Source organism: Elaeis guineensis, chromosome 7 (assembly GCF_000442705.2).
Source record: "Elaeis guineensis isolate ETL-2024a chromosome 7, EG11, whole genome shotgun sequence".
Lineage (NCBI taxonomy): Eukaryota > Viridiplantae > Streptophyta > Magnoliopsida > Arecales > Arecaceae > Elaeis > Elaeis guineensis.
Window position 1 is genome coordinate 69968851 of NC_025999.2, and position 20070 is coordinate 69988920.

A 20070-nucleotide genomic window follows, 5' to 3' on the forward strand; every position below is an offset into this window, starting at 1 on the left:
TGGAGAGAGAAGCTCAAAAAACCTGAGCTCTAAGGGTCAGGATCAATTTGGTTCAAACTAGATCCAAATTGAGTTCAAATTGAGTCCGAATCAAATCAAATTTGAAAGGTTGTCAACTGATCCAATCAGGCTTGAAATCCAAATCAGATTTGGATAATTGAACCCAATTAGCATTAAATTAGATCAAGTTTAATTAAATTAAATTAAATTTAAATTAATTAAAATTTGATCCATAATTTAATCAGTCTCAATTAAATTATAATATTTATAATTAAGTTTCTATGCTAACAATTAGCAGTTACTGAATTGCAACACTTACAAATTAGTAATTTTTAAATTCAAACCATCAATTGAATTGATAATTCAAATTTGATCTAAGCTGTTGATCAGTTCAAACTTCTTTTGTGTGTGACCCCTCAGGTTCTATTTTGTCTGGTAGTAAGATATATCGTGATCTTCATCGCAGTATCATCGAAACTCCTTTTAATAGACTAGAATAATTCTAGCTCAATCCATTAAGGATCGTTGATCCAATAATCCATCAGTGACATCTAGTAATATGTAGTGGCAATCTAATAGAATAAAAAAATAAATCTTTAAGTACAGTTATCATGTGATTCAGTCCTCTATCATGAGTTTAGACTTGACGGAGGTCATAGAGAACTTGTCAAACCCCATCATCAGTCATATGCCAGATTGGCTCGACTCGAGTTCACTTGTGAATTTTGTAAAATTTTTTTTAGTATTCACACTTGCTTCGATCGAAGATTTTCTGAACTCAGTCTTGCTAATCGCATAGAACTTCTCCTTTTGTACCAAGATCGATAGATTTCTTCTAGGTGCATCCTACTCTAATAGTATATCTGAACCTACTACAGCTAACATACACAGCAAGAATCCGAATGGCTAGGGACCAAGAGACTATACAGTCAAACTCAATAGTCTCGCTGTGAATAGCTGATGACACCGTGGGTCAAAGGACCACTCACACCATTTTAGCATCGAAAAGACTACTGATGAATGAGTAGACATCCAAGTGATTTCTCGTATTGGTCACGCTCAGTGCAAGTTGTTCTCTAACAATCATCTGCACTCTTACCCAGTGTTCCTACATCGTAGACTCAAGACTCATCTGTCCTCCCATAAAGGAGGTGATCCGTGCATCAATCTTAAATGGATTGATCACTATGCTCCATGATGATCTTATGATTGAAAGTATTTAGAAACTAACCACTAATAATATATGTCTCAAATTCTCAATATCTTGAGAATATATAAAATCATCTTTGTTAATTTTTAGGACAAATCATGGACATATAAATATAATTAAAAATAAAAATATCTTTTATTAATAATAAAATTTTATAAGTACAAGAGTAGGTACTGAAAATATAAATGTATCAACCAATAATTGACTTTTAGGACACACATCTAACAAACTCCCACTTGATCTAAAGCCAATTGGCCATATACCTAAGACCCATTTCTCAAGGTGAGTTTCCGTCTTCTGCTGGCTGAAAGGCTTGGTTAGCAGGTCTGCCACATTCTGCATGGAGTCGACTCTCCGCACTTTGATAAACTTCTTCTCGAGGTAGTCGCAAATGATATGGAACCGTCGCTCTATATGCTTAGACTTCTAGTGAGATCTGGGCTCCTTAGTGAGTATTATGGCACCATTGTTGCCATAGTGCAATGCAATGGCATCACACCCAGCTTCGCAATAAACTTTTTATACCAGTATACTTCCTTAATAGCTTCAGAGGAGGTGATGTATTCGACCTTTATGGTCGAATCAGCAATGATCGATTGTTTGGAGCTCTTCCAACTAATCGATCCACTATTACATAGAAAAATATACCTCCATATAGATTTTCTATCATCGACATCAGATATAAAGTCTAAATTGATGTATCTTTTCACTTTCAGTTCGATCATCTACCAAAGATCAAGAATAAATCTTTAATCTTTCTCAAGTACTTAAGGATGTTCTTAATTGTAATCCAGTACTCTTCACCTAGATTTGACTGATATTTGCTCGTGACACTCATGACAAGTACTATATCAAGTTGAGTACACAGCATGGCATACATGAGGCTCCCTATTATCAAAGCATATGAGATTTTGCTCATGCATTGGATCTCCTCAGGTGTGTCAGGACACATCTTCTTAGAAACGTAAATACCATGCCTAAGGGGCAAAAGATTCCTCTTGGAGTTTTCCATGCTGAACCTCTTCAGTACTTCCTCTATATACATTTTCTGAGAAAATCCTATCATTCTCTTAGATCTATCCTTATAGATCTTTATACCAAGAATGTAGGAAGCTTCTCCTAGATCTTTCATGAAGAATTCTTTTGATAACTATATTTTGACCGACATCAGCGTGGGAATATCATTTTCAATCAAGAGGATGTCATCCACATATAATATGAAGAAGAGACAGTACTCCCACTAACCTTTTTGTACACACTCGGCTCCCTCTTATTTTTGATGAAATCAAATGATTTGATCATATCATTAAAGCAGGTAGTCCAATTCTGAGATGCTTACTTGAGTCTATAAATAGACCTTTACAACTGCAGATTTTATGATCATTATCACTAGATGTGAAATCATAGGTTGCTCCATATAGATATCTTCTCAAGATATCCATTTAGGAAGACAGTTTTTACATCAATCTGTTAAATTTCATAATCGTAGTAAGCTGCAACAGCAAGTAGAGTTCGGATAGATTTCAGTATGGCTAATGGCGAAAAAATTTTTTGATAATCAATGCCTTCACGTTGACTATACCCTTTTGCTACTAGCCTTATCTTATAGGTCTCTATCTAACTATCTGATCCAATTTTTCTTTTGTAGCTCCATTTACATCCAATGATATAATACCCTCAGGGAGATCTACTAAAGTCCAAACCTGGTTGGAATGCATGGAATCAATTTCTAATTCATCGCTTCCATCCATTTCTCAGAGTCAACATCTAACACGACTTCTTCATAGGTCTTAGGATTATTTCTAATGTCTCTATCTCCACAAAGAATGCTTCTTCTAGATCCTTTGTAAGAATATCTAAGTACCTTTCAGGAGGATGGAAGATCCTATTTGATCTACGAGGTGGAGGAGGTACCATATTAACTGACTCACTATCGAGTTCAGATTTTTGAACTCGATGCTCTTCAGAGATCTTCTCTTCGAGCTCAATCTTTCTCTCACTACTTCCATCTTGGATAAATTTTTTTCCAAGAAGATGGTATAACGGCTTACAATCAAATTGTGATCTTCAAAGATAGAAATAGTACCCATAGATTTCTTAAGATATCCTATAAAATGAGCCCTAAGTAATCTAGCCTCTAACTTATCTACCTGCTATTGCTTGACATGGGCTGGATATCTCCAAATCTTAAGATAACAAAGACTCGACTCCTTATCATGCCACAACTCGTATGGTGTGGTAGAAATAGATTTAGAGAAAATCCTATTTAAAAGATGAATAGTAGAAAGTAACGCATATCCCTAGAAAAAATTGAATGATCTATGAAGCTCATCATAGATCGGACCATTCCAATAGAGTCTGATTTCTCTTTTTGGATACCCCATTGAGCTGAGGCATCTCTGGAGGTGTCCACTGTGAGACTATATCATTGTTCTTAAAATAGGTTCAAAATTCTCCATTAAGATATTCACCTCTTCGATCTGATCGAAGAACCTTTATGGTTTACTGATTTGTTTCTCTACTTCGTGTTTGAACTCTTGAAACTTTTTAAAAGTCTCAGACTTATGGTGCATCAAATACACAAACCTATATTATGAGTAATCATTAATAAAAGTTATGAAGTAGATATAGCCACTCCTGGCCTATACATCGAATGGACCATACACGTCAGTATGAACCAGGACTAATATATCAGTGGCCTTTTTTTCTTATCCTATAAAGATAATTAGCCATCTTTTTTTGAAGATAGGCCTGACAAACTGAATAAGACTCGAAAGTCAATGGCCCGATAAGACCATCTTTCTCCAATTTGTTAAGTCTCTCCTCTCCAATATGGCCTAGCCTAAGATATCATAGATACTTTTGGCTAACCCTATCTCTAAGTCTCTTAGATCCTACAGCACTCACTATTTGCTCATTAAGATTAACGCGCATATCAATATGTAAATGATAAAGACCATCTATCAAATAGGCACGTGCAATAATTTTATTTTAAAATAAATTAAATATAGATCTTTATTAAATTAAAAGATATATTTATTCTATGCCAGCATAGATATAGAAATCAATTTCTACTGGCTATAAGTATATAATAATAATTCTTTAAAATAAACTAAAAATCCTAACGATAATCGCAAAGATTAGATCTCGATGGCTACAACAGTAACTCTTGCCCCATTATCAATTCGAAGAGCAACTTCACCTTCTCTAAGCCTTTTAACTTCCTCTAGACCCTGCATGAAGTATACAAGTGTGTACTTAAATCAAATCTAAAACCCAACTGGAAGAAGAGGAAATCATTAGATTAGTTTCAATTATGAGTAAATTAGATGTATCTTTAGAAGGCGCATTCAGATTGAGACATGAGTCAACTTCTCAAAATAAGATCTAATCTCAAGTTTCTGAGCTAGTCATTATGATTTAATTCGATCAACCTATTGGTGTCAAGGATTTGGGCTAGAGGGTTTGAACTCGACATGATTATTAACTACAGAGAGAAAATGATTTCTAATTAGATGTTTGTACTTATAAATATTTGTTATAGAGACTTTAATAAACAAACAAGGCTCCCACTATTTCTACGAACCTCCCACACTCCTCGAATGGAGAAATAAAAATCTATACGTAATTAGTTTTGATGGGTACTGCGCTCCCACTAATCTATTTGCATCTCACCTAATAGTTATTGATGATGCATGAACCAATGAATGGACAGCATCTTATCCATTGCTTCACTAAGCAAGATGCAGCAAATTCGATCTCTAAGTTTTGTGACCTCACCTAATAATTATTGACATATTTCTTAGTTAAGTCAAACCCACCGTACACCAGCGGATGCAAACCCATCATTGGATCTCTCACCTAACAGTTATTGGGTCTAATTCTATCTCTACCTCGAGACATCCAACACCATAGAGTGATTGTACCTTCCTGATATAATTGAATCACTGTGACCAGTCGAGAATGATCAACGTTAGGAAAGCACCCGTATCTCTACAACAGTGGAAAGACCACTAGACTTAATATTTGATTTAGGAGATTTATGTTTAGATCTCTTCCTTAATTAGTTATAACGGTTATAACTAATCTAGTGGCATGGGCTAGCTTGAGTCAATAAGTAGCCTAATTGAAACATAATCTTTCAAAATGATCAGGTAAGTTAAATGTATGGGAGTCCCCCTGTTGCTTTTCTTAGACACTAACAAATTGACAGGTTAGATAATGAAATCAGTTAAATAACCACCATCTATATACTTGTCTTAGACACCAAATTGGTTGATTAGAATTAATTAGGTTAACCTATTGATCCAGACTTGATTCATTGAGCCAAATTAGATCTTAAGTTGATCGATAACATGTGGCTGTTAATCGATCTGACCAAACTACAACTAATTAGGTGGGTCATGAGCATATTTAACCTAATCCTAGTCAATATTTAATTCGATTTGATCAACCGCTCAAACTAGACCTAATTGAGCTATGCATATCCTTAACTTCATATTTTATACAATTAAAATTTGGATCTTAAATTTATTATTTTAGATCTTTTAATTTTAAATCTTAATTCTCAATTAAGTGCATTATGAATATGGATTTAGTTTAGATGTCAAATCAATTTTTAATCTAAACTAATTTGGATTGCATCACAAGCAATTTTGCTGTCAACAGAATTAAGTTGACTCATCCTGAAACTCGGATTGACTCATTTGTGATGAACAGAAACTATAAGCCCACGCCTGCAAGATTGGATCGACTCATATGTAAATGAGCTGACTCACCAGGGTCTCAAATTGACTCCAACAAGGATGAGTCAACTCGTCAAGGACTCGAGTCAACTCAAATTGAATCCGAGCTGATTCAGCAGGCAAGCTAGCCATAATTTCAGGATTTATGCAAATTAGATCCAGGGTTTCAGATCTTGAAGTTTGCAAAAATTAAATTTTAGATCATGTGTCAACAAATTATATATCACATATATAATTTTATGATCTAAAATTAATCAAAAATATATATCTAATATATGCATGAAAACAAAACCTAGATCTAAAAGGTGTATCACATACATCTAGGATCTTTCATTCATAGTTCTTCTTCATCAGAGATCATCACAAGCGGCACTCCTACACATCATAAGAGAACCCATCAATTGGACAAGTGAGGGGCTTTAACCCCTGCTTCCTCTTAAGATCGGACGGCCATGGTGATGCACCCAATCTAAGTACTAGGCTAATAAAAATTTAATCTAACATATCTAATATGAAATCTATTAAATTCAGATTAGATTATCTTTCACATATTAGATACATGAACAATAAATTAGATCATAGCATGAGACATATATCATATATATGAACATCAGGTTCTAAATGCAGAATTTTTCAGATTTTGATTCAAATATAGATCTGATTTCATATCTGAAAACAAATTCAGATCTGAACAAAACAAGACATATGAACTTCAGATCTAAATCTAAATTCAGATCTAAGCAAAAATAAATTTATTTCAGATCTAAAATAAATTCAAATCTAAAACAATTACAACATATCAAACATAAGATGCAGAATTTTTAGATCTACTAAACTACGATGTTCTACATTGTTCTAGGATAATTTTTATCACAGAATGATGTCGAACTCATGAAAATAATTTGGATTTAATTTTTGTAAATCAGATTTTAGATCTAAAATTTATTTAAAATATGCTAGAATGATCTGGCTCTGATACCATTGTTAGTAAATAGGCTGATTCGCATGCGTAGATTGTTACGGTTACAGTAACCATAGTGGAAGCAGATTTTAAATTTTTATTCTGATCTAAAAATGCTGATTCTAAATCATAATCAACCCTATGATTGTCTAACATATATAAATAAATTTATAAATCAGATCTGAAATCAAAATAGAAAGAAAAAAATTATACCTGATCACTTTTCCCTCCTCCTTCCTCGGATTGGATCCTATGGATGTCTGGGGTTCCTATCATACCTGCATAAGCATCTGACCTCTATTGGTATCCACACAAAGATGTCTCGATCAAAACTCTAAAATCTCTGAGGTGAGAGCTCCCTTACAGATTTTGTTCTTCAGCTTGAATCAGGCCACTTTACTTGATATCACTTGAAGCAGCCCTGTATAGGATCCTGGAGATTGATCCTAACTATAAAAAAAAATCAAGAAATATTTTTTTAATTTTTTTCTCTCTCTTAAAGACTCTCTCTCAGATCTCTATCTGATGTGGAATAGGGGCATGGAAAGAAGAGGACAAGGTGGTTGGCATGAAGGAAGAAGGGGGCGGCAAGGTAGTTGGCGCACAAAATACATGCATCTTTTTTCATGCCAAAACCAAAACCCCTTTTATAATTTTATCGCAAAAAATTTTTTGGTTTCCCATGTCAACATCTGATAAGAATCAATTTGAATTAATTAGACATTATTTATATCTAAATAGGTGTCCTAACTAATCAAGAAACATTAAGAAACCACCTCTCCATACCCCTTCATGCACGTGTGCATGCACAAAAGCAGCGAGAAAAATCACCACCCACTCCTCTTTCTGGTCAGCCACTTGGAGAGAGAAGCTCAAAAAATCTGAGCTCTAAGAGTCAGTGTCAATTTGATTCAAACTGGATTCAAATCAAGTCCAAATTGAGTCTGAATCGAATCGAATTTGAAAGACTGTCAAACCTGATCCAATCAGGCCTAAAATCCAAATTTGATTTGGATAATTGAACCTAATTAGCATTAAATTAAATCAAACTTAATTAAATTAAATCTAATTTAAATTAATAAGGACTTGATCTATAATTTAATTAGTTCTAATTAAAGTATAATATTTATAATTAAGTCCCTATGCTAACAATTAGTCGTTACTGAATTTGTAATACTTATAAATTAGTAATTTTTAAATTTAAACCATCAATCAAATTGACAATTTGAATTTGATCCAAGTCATATAATTGAATAATATATATGACTTTCTATCAATATATATGACATCCTAAATAATATATATGACTTTATGATATCTTTTATGATTTTCTATTGGTTATATAAGACATCAAAAAGTCACATATATTATTCAAGATGTCATTATATTGACAAAAAGTCATATAAGGCATTAGAAAGTTATATATATTGTTCAGAATATCATATATATTCATAAAAAATCATATACATTGTTCGGGATGTCATATATACTCATTAAAAGTCATATAAGGTATTAGAAAGTTATATATATTATTTAAGATATCATATATATTAACAGAAAGTCATATATATTATTCAGGATATCATATATATTTACAGAAAATTATATAAGGTATTAGGAAGCTATATATATTATTTAGAATATCATATATATTTATAAAAATATTATATATATTATTCAGGAGATCATATATATTCATAAAAAATTATATATATTGTTCATGATGTCATAAAAATATAGGAAGTCATATATATTGTTCACGATGTTATATATATTCATAAGAAGTCATATAAGGCATCAGAAAGTAACAATACTATTCTTTATTTGTTCTACGAAGTGAAGGATATTTTTACCACTGAAAATTGAAAAAAAAAACTGAGTGGTATTAAATGTCTGTCTCATTATTAAGTGCACTATGTGCTCTAATATAATTGAACGGTATGCTCCATATCAATTTTATTGCACCATATGCAGTGCACAAAAAATTACTCTACCCATCAACTTGATGGGCTTGCTTTAGGTCAGGTCCAATATAGTCCCACAACATGATGATTAAGACATGTCGCAAAGAGCCACGTGTATGTACAAAGATACAAGTATCCATGCCAAGGGATAACACTTTTTATTTTGCATTTAGAATCAAGTTTCACTCCAATATTTCAAATGGCTAAAAAAGGAAAAAAATATGTACTTAATTTTGAAACGATCAAACTCAAATATTTCCAATGCATCAAGTTATTGATCAATGGTTAAATTTTCTCTCCTACTAATTAATTAGTTTGGTGCTTGCAAATTATAAAAGAAGATGGATAGGTTAAAATTAGGCAATTTGCATGTCAAAATCTGCCTGAGTAAGTGAAGTTAGATGGGGCCATCTTAAGTATGTCACTATATGGCATGTTTGGTTCCAACATTGCAATCAAATGATTGTTTGATTATTTATCAACTAGAAAACCTTTGTTTCTACCAATTCAAACTGGTGCAAGAGGACTTCTAAACCTATATGTGACAGATACCCCACCCTCATTCCAACAATGTGGACCCCTGCCTTGCAGGCCTCACATGCAGTCCAGCCGAGGTCTGCATCATAGCAATGGGAATGTGGTTAGGTAGGACTGTAGGTGTTGAAAAAACCTGCACATTCGTATACAAGAAGCCTTGTTTCTGAAATGACTGCCATCTGTTTAATATTTGACTTCAGTGATTTCTGCAACATGGAAGGACGTTGAACATATGAATATTGAAATATTCGTAGAGTCATAGTTATCAATCTGTTTGCTATACTCCAACAAAATTCTGACAGCAGAGATTCTCATTAAGAGAAATTGGTCTCATCCGCCTTGCTGCGATATGTGTGGATTGGAGTTCTACGCTACTTGGATTTAGATGTATTCCTGCCAATGCTAAAGAATTTTGGACAGTTTGGAGGTCAGCTCAGGTTAATCGAAGCTTCAAACATGGGGTGGATGTGGTCTTCTCAGTGTTGTAGTGGTCTCTGTGGCTTGAAATAAACTCCCGAACGTTTCGAAATAATTATCATCATTAATCTAGAGAAGTACTGGGGAGTGTTCTATTCTCGATTAAAGACTGGTCTTAGGTGGTTTCTGCATGTAGGAAGGGGAAAGGTTGGGATCTGTTTTAGATTTATTGCCGAGGTGGTTTTGTAAGTCTCTTTTCATCCTTCTGAATGTTTTCTCGTATCGACTTGGTTAGGCTATGTTAGCCGTTGCTCCTCTAATAAATTTGGATTGGGCTTTAACCAATTCTTTTCCTCAAAACAAGAAGTATTTGCAGCAAGCTTTTGTCATAATGAATTTTAATACAACCCAAGATGAAGGTGAAAAAAACTTTTGATAAGAAGGAGGTTTTTCTCTATCATTTCTTATTCGTCGAAATTCACATTAGCCTTGCTTCCTAAGATATTATGTTACTAAATGATGAGGATTTAGGTCTTGCAAATGGTTCATGTTCTATTGATTAACAGTGTTCAAGAAGCAGAAGGATATGATAAGCTTTAACAAAATGTGGCGGAACCCATAATTGAGAAAAGACAACTCAGTGTTTTGTTTTGTGATTTGCCATGTTCATGTAGATGAACCATGGCCCAGATACATGTAATGATCAGTGAAATTTTGGGGTTGGTGGGTTAGAGGAATAAGGCTCAAAGAGTGCTGAGTTTGGTCTTACTTGAGGAAAATATAGCTCAGGCTTGGCACAATGCATAGGAAAGGTGAGAGTGTTAATAATCTTTGCCCAGGTTCCTGCAACAAACTTAAGAACAATTCCCTGCGGCAACTCTGATAGTACTTAAGAAGGGGTAGTTTCTGTTGATGTAAACTATAAATACTCAAATTTTTGTACAAGGACTAACAGGTTTCAGAACTTCAGAGCTATTCATATACTGCAAACTATGTGATCCTAGGTAGCTCTGATGAATGTTCAGTTTCAGTCCACAGAGCAACAAATGCAGACAAGCAGTTAATTCTGGTACACATTAGTAGTCAGACATCTATTTATTTGGCTCTTGTTATATGGCTGACGTGCTCAGAATAAGTGCAAGGACATTGCATTGCTAGTGAGCAGTATCATCGGTAGCTCCATGAGCTTAAACCAAGGGAAGTAAATCCGAGAACCCCTAGAACTATTCAAATCTATAGTGTATTTTTGCAAATCATGGTTGCATGGACAACCCATATTTCAAATATTTGGTATTTGCTTGAGTCCTTCACCGTTCATTTCCATCAAGATAAATGTATATCATTTGAAATCTTTTCTTCTGAAATCTACATCCTTAGTCATTGTAGAAATACTTGTGGTACCCTACTACTTTCATTGGATACATTAGGATAAGCATAGGTATAAACATAATTCAATTCATGCCATTAAATGGCTGCCAAGATGAAATCTGTCACATCTTGCAATGTATCAGTAAAGTGCAACAGACCATCTTAAAGGTTTTTCGTCATATGTAGCTTTTAAATATGTAGAGTTTAAGATTTAAATTTGTCATTCTCATGAAATTAAGGAGGCCAGTTTATGGCATTCACTACCCCAGTGTTCAGCAAGGTCTGCAGGTCTTAAATCCATTATGCTCCTTATGGCAGTTAGGCTGAGAAGTAGAGTGAATTGAATTAGGCTATTATTTCATTTTGCTTTCACAAGAGAGTCAAAATTTGCAGTCCGGTACAGTTCAATTTTCTGCATACGATGCCATGGAAGCATTAATTCCACGCAGGTCCATTTCCAATTCCAAATTCAGTAGCTTAGGTCAAACAAAGGCAGCCATGAAACTAGGAAGGAAACAGAACAGAAGCACATAATAAGCTATCAATGGAATGATAAACTGTTCAACCATTATACATAAGATTCTTGGAAAAGTGGACAATACTTAGGTGCAGAAGTACAGTTTAGGAACAAGAGTCAATACTAGTTTTATTTTTGGTAAATAGAGTCAATACTAGTTAGCTGACCCTGATTCTAACAGTGGTGCTCAAGATCACTTCAGTTGAAGCGAGAAACAAGAGTAAAAGCTAGAAAAACACTGCATAAAGAAAAGGAAATTACAACATGTGACATGGAAAGTGTGAAACATTCAAATCTGCAAAAGAGACCAAAACTTAAAAAAAAAAAAAAAAAGGGGAAAAAACACTTTTTACACATAATAAATACAAAAATGCATTAGTAGTTAGGATTGTTAAATTTTCATTACATATAATATCTATTGTGGAGTCATGCCACCTCAACCATGAACCTCGGGACTCATCTCCAGAAATCCTGAGTCGACAGAAATATTGGGATAGCGATGGGTACCATCGGATCCATCACACAAAGCCAAAGCAAAATAACCGCACCAACTCGAATATCAATCGATCTCCAGGTCGATCCTTAGTCAACCTCTAGGTCGGAACTCTATGGACCTCCGGGTCGATATCCCATTGTCCATGAAAATAAGATCTGCAGTCGACTCTGATCTCCAGATTGGGATCTCGTTGACTACCAAGAACAGGGTCCTGTGACCATCGTCGATACAGATCTGATCGACGGTACTTTGGCCATGGGCCGACCCCAATCCATCGACTCATCAGACCACGTAGGCAATCTATTGAAATTTTCTAACCAACTCCCAGAATGTGGCCATGTGGACATAACAAGCATCCACGACTCACCACCTATGAGCCCAGGCTGACAGCCTACGGACCTAGAAATAACGAATTCCGGCACCTCCCTATATGAAAAGGTAATGAGGGGATTCTCAGACAAGCTCTGGTAAGCCAATCCAAACTACTCTCAGCCCTTATGCTCTTTCTATCTGTGCTCAAGCTTCGGTTGACTTAATCATCAGAGGATCCCCCACCGAAGGCCCCCCACCTCCTGTGCGAGTGGACTTCTTTCATAGGTCTGTCCCAATGTCCTGATGTTTGGATCTCCCTCCATCCTCAACCACATCAGCATCCTTGGAGCCTTGATGCAATAGTTTTGGTGCTAGAGGAAGGGCCCCTAGCAACCCAGCTTAAGAGAGTATGCCGCACCGCTTCACTGCTTCTCATCGATCATTGACTCGACGAGGTCGGGATAGATCCATCCAATCATCTGCCTCCCACAGATTGAATCAGAGCAACCACCCATGACGATAGAGTCTCAATGATTTGACAACTTGATTCGCTAGATCTAAGCCCTGATGAATGCCATTCAGCATCTACAGCACACCATGGAGCAACGATAGCGATCTCAACTTGCTCCCCAAGTAGTGCTATCTCAGCACAATCTTCGGGACCAATCTCCAATCCTAGAGAATCCTCCCTGAGGGATGCATTGATCAGTCTCCCCTAACTAGTGACCATCCTTCGACTGTGGGTCTGCCCATGGCCAATGACACCGATGGTCTTCTACTTCTTTTGGTGAGGACTCGATGCCAGGCTATACTCCCTAATCGGAACAATCTCATCAAGATCGAGACCTTGAGCAGAAGATCCGCAAGATCAAACACTGGCTCGCTAAGGTCCAAATGGGCAGTGGAGGGAACAACAAAGTCTTCGGCTTCAATTCTCAGCCATCGTTCATCTGCCCTATCCTCCAAGAACCGATCTCAAGTTGGTTCAAGATGCCAATGGTGGAAACGTATGATAGCTACATTGACCCCCTTGACCATCTAGAGGACTACAAGACCATCATGATGCTCCAGGATGCTTCAGATGCCCTTCTCTACTTTGTCTTCCGAGCAACTTTGAAGAAGGCAGCATGAACCTGGTACTCCAGGCTTTAATCGAAGTCTATCTCCTCTTTAGAGCAATTTGGATGCCAGTTCGTTGCTCATTTTGAAAATAGCTGAGTCCAGCCGAGATCTCGGACAATCTCTTCTCCCTCCACTAAAAAAAGAGAAAATCTTTATATGACTATGTGGTGCGCTTCAATGTAGTTACTCTTGAAGTGTGCAATTTAGATGAAGCTGTTGTTGGAAAATATATCCTAAAGTCAATCATCAAGGTTATAAATGATTGTGCTCCATATAAGTATATGAATTATAAAATGATAAATATTATCCGACAGATTCATCACAAGGAATACATCTTCCAAAATAGAACTCATATGTTATGATGAAGTCCTTAGAACTACTACCAAAATGATAAAGAAAGATTTATCATGTGGTTCTTAAATCCTGCTCGCGATTAAATGATACAATTGTTACAAGAACGATAATTGTATCGAGTGTAGATCGTTGTATACCATATTGGTTGATTGTCTTCTTAACCAAGGTGTGTGGTGACATGGGTATGGCATATGGGTGATTTGTAGGAGTATATTTTATTGAGCGTGATCACTTTCGGAGCACTCTGCTGTCAAAAGTTGCTCTGATGGAATATAGGTATATATGTCCCTCTGACCTGAGACTACCTTGGTGACTTGCAAGCAACTCACTGTGCTTTGGTGCTGGATTATCCGAATTTTTAATTCGATGACGGATGACTTTTGGATATAGTCAAGTACTTGTGAAGTTTGAGTGTGAGTTAAGATGGGATTGACCGTTTCAAGTAAAATTGGAGATAATGTATCATCGTGTTTCAATTTAGCAAAACTTTGGCCAAAATAATCCTAGTGAGGAGTCACAAAATTTTAAAAGTTGAAACACAATGTAGACCACTCTTCCTGGGTTAACAGTTTAACCCTTAGTCATCCTTGAGTATCAAGTGTCAAAGGAATGAATTATATGGTAACTATATTCATATGGGTTCTAGAGTGTTGCTGGACATACATTCAGTCTATCCAAATATCGGGTCCCATTGCTAGATGGTTACATCGATTAGTACAAAAATTATTCTTGTACTATCGGCTTAGGTTTGAACTTATGGGGTCACACACATAGAAGTACCTATCTGATCAAATGGCTGATCGATGATTATGAATCGTTGAAGGGTTTAATTATCAATTTGATTGATGATTAATCCTATACAAAGGTTGCAATAAATTATTTACTAATGATTGATAATTAGAGAAATAATTAATTAATAATATGATTGTTAATTGACTTAATTTGATTGAGCAATGGGGATTGGATCAAATCTAATTGAATTGGATTCAATTAGATTGGTTTTGGATTGATTGGATGCATCCCAATTTGATAACAGGGCTTGCTCCAATTGATCTCAGGGATGCAAATCAAATTTTAAATTGAATATGATTCAATTAGTTTTATATATGCTTGGATTGGATCTAACCCTATTAGATAATAGACTTGATTGGATCAAGTTCTATTATCAAATGACTTCCCTGATATCCATTAAAAATCAATCTCTGAATCAATGGGGTTTTCATCTAACTAATTTTCAATTGGATTGGGGCCTAATTGGTTTCATAATTGGGCTAGGATCTAATTAGTTAGTTTGTTATAACTAATTTTTAAATTGGTTAGGATTGGGTCTAAGAATTAGTTAGAATTTGATCAAGATTCTTGAGTCCTATTTAAAATAGGACTTAACCAACTCAAAACCCCATGTGCTTAAATATTCTCCATGCCCTACCTCTCTTTAACGTGAGATCTCACGTCCCATCAAGAAAAGCCGCACCCCCTTATTTGTTTTGTGAGAGAGATGGGTGTCTCCTCTCCTTTTTCTTGTCACCAAAAAATAAGAAGGGGCGTCCAACAGTTGGACGCCCCACTTCCACATGACGGTCTTGGATGCCCCAATTCCACATGGTGCCATCCCTCTTCTCCTCCCCTCTTGAAAGGTTTTTGAGAGCTTTTGTTGTTGATTTTTAGGCATCAAAGAGAGTTTCTCTACTGGTTTTACAGCAAAAAATTAGAGAAGAAAAGTTCTCCCCAAAAAGAGAAAGAGAAGGAAGAAGAAAGGTCTTTTTTTTTTGCGCAGCCTTGAAGAAGGAGTTCTTCTTTCAGATTTTTTTTATTTTTTTAAAAATAAAAATTAGATTAGATCTAATTTTTAATATAAAAGTTAAAAAAAATATTAAAAAATTTGATTAGATGTTTGAGGCTTTCTAGAGTTCTAGATCAAGGAGAAAAAAGAAGAAGAAGAGAGAAGAATGGTTCTTCTCTTGGATCTCTCTTTTGGATTTTTTTAAAGCTTAGGAATCTATATGATTTTTAGTATGAGAAATCAGATTAGATCTAATTTTTATCATAAAAAATTAGAAATTTTTTTTTTTAAGGGTGTGAAAGTAAGAGAGAAATGTTCACTCTTATGCATGAAAAAACTGAGAAGAAAGGATTCTTCTCTTGATCTCTATTGTAGAGATTTAATGTATGTATTCAGAAAAAAAAGAGAGGATCTTTTTATTCTTCATCTTCATAATTCCACTTAGATCAGTTAAAGCATGATGTCTTCATGAGCTAGCACTCCCGGAGAGATCGATCAGCATAAGAACTTTGTGTAGATATCCGTAGAAGCCGGATGCATGTGCAGCTGTCAAGCATCATGAAGAATCAAGTACCATAAATTTCAGATATGATGATCTACTACCCACACTCAGGTATGAAGTTTTGATCTCAATTAATATTTAGATGTGATCTAAATATAAATTAGATATGATCTAAGTACACATAGATATGATCTATACTTGCTGAATTTTCGATTTTAGTTTTGGATACATACATATTAGTTCATGTCATAGATCCTGTATGATAATTTTAGATTTGATCTATGCATGTATTATAGATTAAATTATTTAATCTATATATATTTCACCATAAATTTTTGAAAATACATGTCCAAAACTCACCACACTTTCCTTCAAATGGTATCAGAGTGAAGGTTCATTATGACATGAACATATATGCATGTAGAATTGAAATCTAGATTTAGCAATGCATGAGATATATTATGATCTAATATAATTTAAATTTGATCTAAATTTTTACATATATGATATGTGAATTAGATTAGATGTTCTGAGTAGCAAAGTACTCGGATTGGGTAATCATCAGAACATCCGGTCATAAGAGCAAGTAGAGTTATATGACCCTCTCTTCCTATTCAATGGGGTAATCTTCATGGCATATAGGGGGTGCCACTGTGAGGTCCCATGAAGAAGAACGCAAAAAGAAGAACTTACTTTTCTACAAAACCCTAGATGTTAAAATCCTAAGATTTGTTGTATGTGATACAAAGCATGAATTGTATGAAAAGTAAAATATCTAATCTATATGATTAAAATTATTTTAATCATAAAAATAAAATTTAAAATCATAAAATATTTGGATATGATCTAAAATTTGTTATGATTGATTTTATTTCAGTTTATGCGAGAATTTTCAGATCTGAAACTATGTGATACATATTGGCATGCCAACTGAGCCGATTAGTTTTAAACTGAGTCGATCCGATCCTCTATTTCTTATCGATTCTGTGTTGACTGACCCGACCTAGTTGTCTCAAACCAAACAGTAATGGTTACTATTTATGATCAGTTAGTCGATCAAGTATCAAACTTAGTCGACCCACTGAAGTGAGCCAACTCAGTTTAGGGGTGAGTCGATCTAGTTTTTGGAGCAAAAAATTTACATAAAATGATGTAAAATTATTTTATAAAATTGAAATGATTTCAATTAATAATCTTGACCCATGTTAATGCTATGCAAATAATTAAAAATTAAAAAATATATTTTAGATCTAGAATTATGATTAAAGATCTAACGATATTGCATAAAATATGGGATAAGGGATAGCTCAAATCTGATCCTTTTAATTGGGTTAGATCTAAAGTTAAAATCAAAGACTTAATAGACTAAAATGAATAGTTGATCCAATCTAACCAATAGTTGATTTAGATTAGATCAAGAGTACTTCAGATCAAAAATAATAGTTGTAAATAATCGAGTCCATATCTTTGATTAAACCAAATGGACCTTGATTTAGGCTCCAAGATTGAGCCTGAGTCATTAGGCCGATTAGATCGTTAGGTGACTCGAGTTGACCCATGTTGTTAAAGTTAATTAGTATGACTAATTTAGGTACCTTGAATCGACTTGTCAGTTGGACCGACTTGTCTCTAGTCCTTCTCATGACTTGGTGAAGTCAGTGGAAAGATTTATGATGTTCGATTGGACCAGCTAGTCTCTAGTCTTTTATATGACTTGATGAAGTCAGTGAAAGGATTTATGACTTATGGGTCAAATGATATCTTTTAAAAAATTTAATCAAATCTTCTAAATTATTAGGTCTATAAATTGAGCTAGTTATGGGAATAACTAGATCATAGCCTCCGATTAAGGTGAATGATAATGGGTTTATTATTTCTGATTGATATTACAGGCACCATCCATCTGGTGTTCTCTCTGAATGATAGAATTATCATTCATTCTATGATGACTCTGTTGAACTATCTGATGGTGGTCAGGTTGATTGAGCCATCCTCAGGCTGATCATTCTTTGGCTAAAATCACTGAGTATATTCATGTTAATGGTTGGATCTAATCGAGATTTTTAGTGGAGGCTCATCGCCTATTGAAATAAAATCTGAGGTGAAATTAAATACTAGAAGTTGTTTGGAAAAATAATTGGTTGAGAACTTACCCATGGATGCATATGGGTTGACCGAGCCATCCTCGAGCTTATATGCAATCTTTGTGGATTCTAGTACCTGCTAAGAAATTATAATAATTCTTCGAATTGGAGGTAGAGGCTACCAATTCGTATAAAATAGTAAAAAACTTTTAGACTAAAGTTCAAATCTTTAGACTTAAAATAGTTCATATACTAATAGGTCAATTATTCTCTTTTAAAAAATGGCTAGAAAATTATCACTCTGTTTGCTATTAGACAGTGACAATATTATCAGATCTAACTTTGATAGCCAGTATCAGAAGTTGAGTATAGTTTTAGAGCTAATTGATCAAGAAGTCTCAGGCTAATCCAAACAGGCTTAAAAGAGAAATCAGCAAATGATTGCTGATCAAAATAGTTATATGATAACTCCTTAAAGTTTCTCTATCGATAATCCTACTATCAGGGTATAGGATACTGACAGTATAAGTCATTTTGCAAATAGTTGTAAAAGACTTCAAGATAGTAGAAGATTTGAAAATATCAAGAGACTCTTGAATGCAAAACATGGAAGTCTGTTTCAGTCTTAATATTAGGAATCGTCGAGCTTGTTCTCAATCCTGAAGATGTTATTTTAAGTGATGTCACTATTGTCCAATCTTATTGATGGTGTCAATAAGTATGATTGTTATAATATCATTGTGAATGATACTACAATAATGAGTGGATAATTGAAAATAGAATAAACTCAATACTATAGCCTGTTGTGTAAAGTATATGTTTAACTTGCATCCTAGATTAGATAATGTTACTGAAGCTTGCCTTTGGTAAAGTGACTTAGTCACCTTTTATTGAAAAGGATGAATGAGCCAGTGATTTTGAGTTTGTCAAATATTTATATATAAAGTGTAGAACTTACTAATTATTAAAATCTCTGACATCTATCTTAAGATTTTCTTCTATGAACAAAATTTGAATTTTAAATGTTCAACATTTTGTAATGAGATAGAAAAAAATCAAAGATTAGATTATCGAGATTTAATAAATTTATAAATTTTGACATATCTAGAAAAATTAGATTCTCTCAATGAACTCTTGGGATACCACTGTTTAAAAAGAATGTCTGAAAGGAGAAATTGAACCTTGTTAGACATAGTTCGATCCACTATGAGATTTGCTGGTCTGCCTAAGGTAATATTTTAGAGACTATTTGATATGTGCTCGAGAACATTCTGAGCAAATCGATTATCAAAACTCTATATGAGATATGGACCTGGTTAATTTGATGTTCTCTTACCTTAGGGTTTGGAATATCGAACTTATGTGAAATGTTCACAAACTAACTAGCTTGAATTTTGATCTGATAAATATTATATTAAAAATATTTTTTCTACCTTCTTGATGGACATAAGATGTTTATGAATTTTAAGATATTTTTTTTGAAAAAAAAAATTTTTTGATGAAGAAACTGATGCCATTAAGACCAAGCTTAGTGAAGCTTAATAGGTAAAGGAACCAACGCTGACACAAACCAACAGAACCGAAGTTGATTAGATCAAATTCGGAGCTCGATGTAAAGGCATCCTTGAGTAGATACGGTAGAGTATCGTATCAATTGAATAGATACTTCAATTTCTAAGTTCAGAATGGAGATTTGAT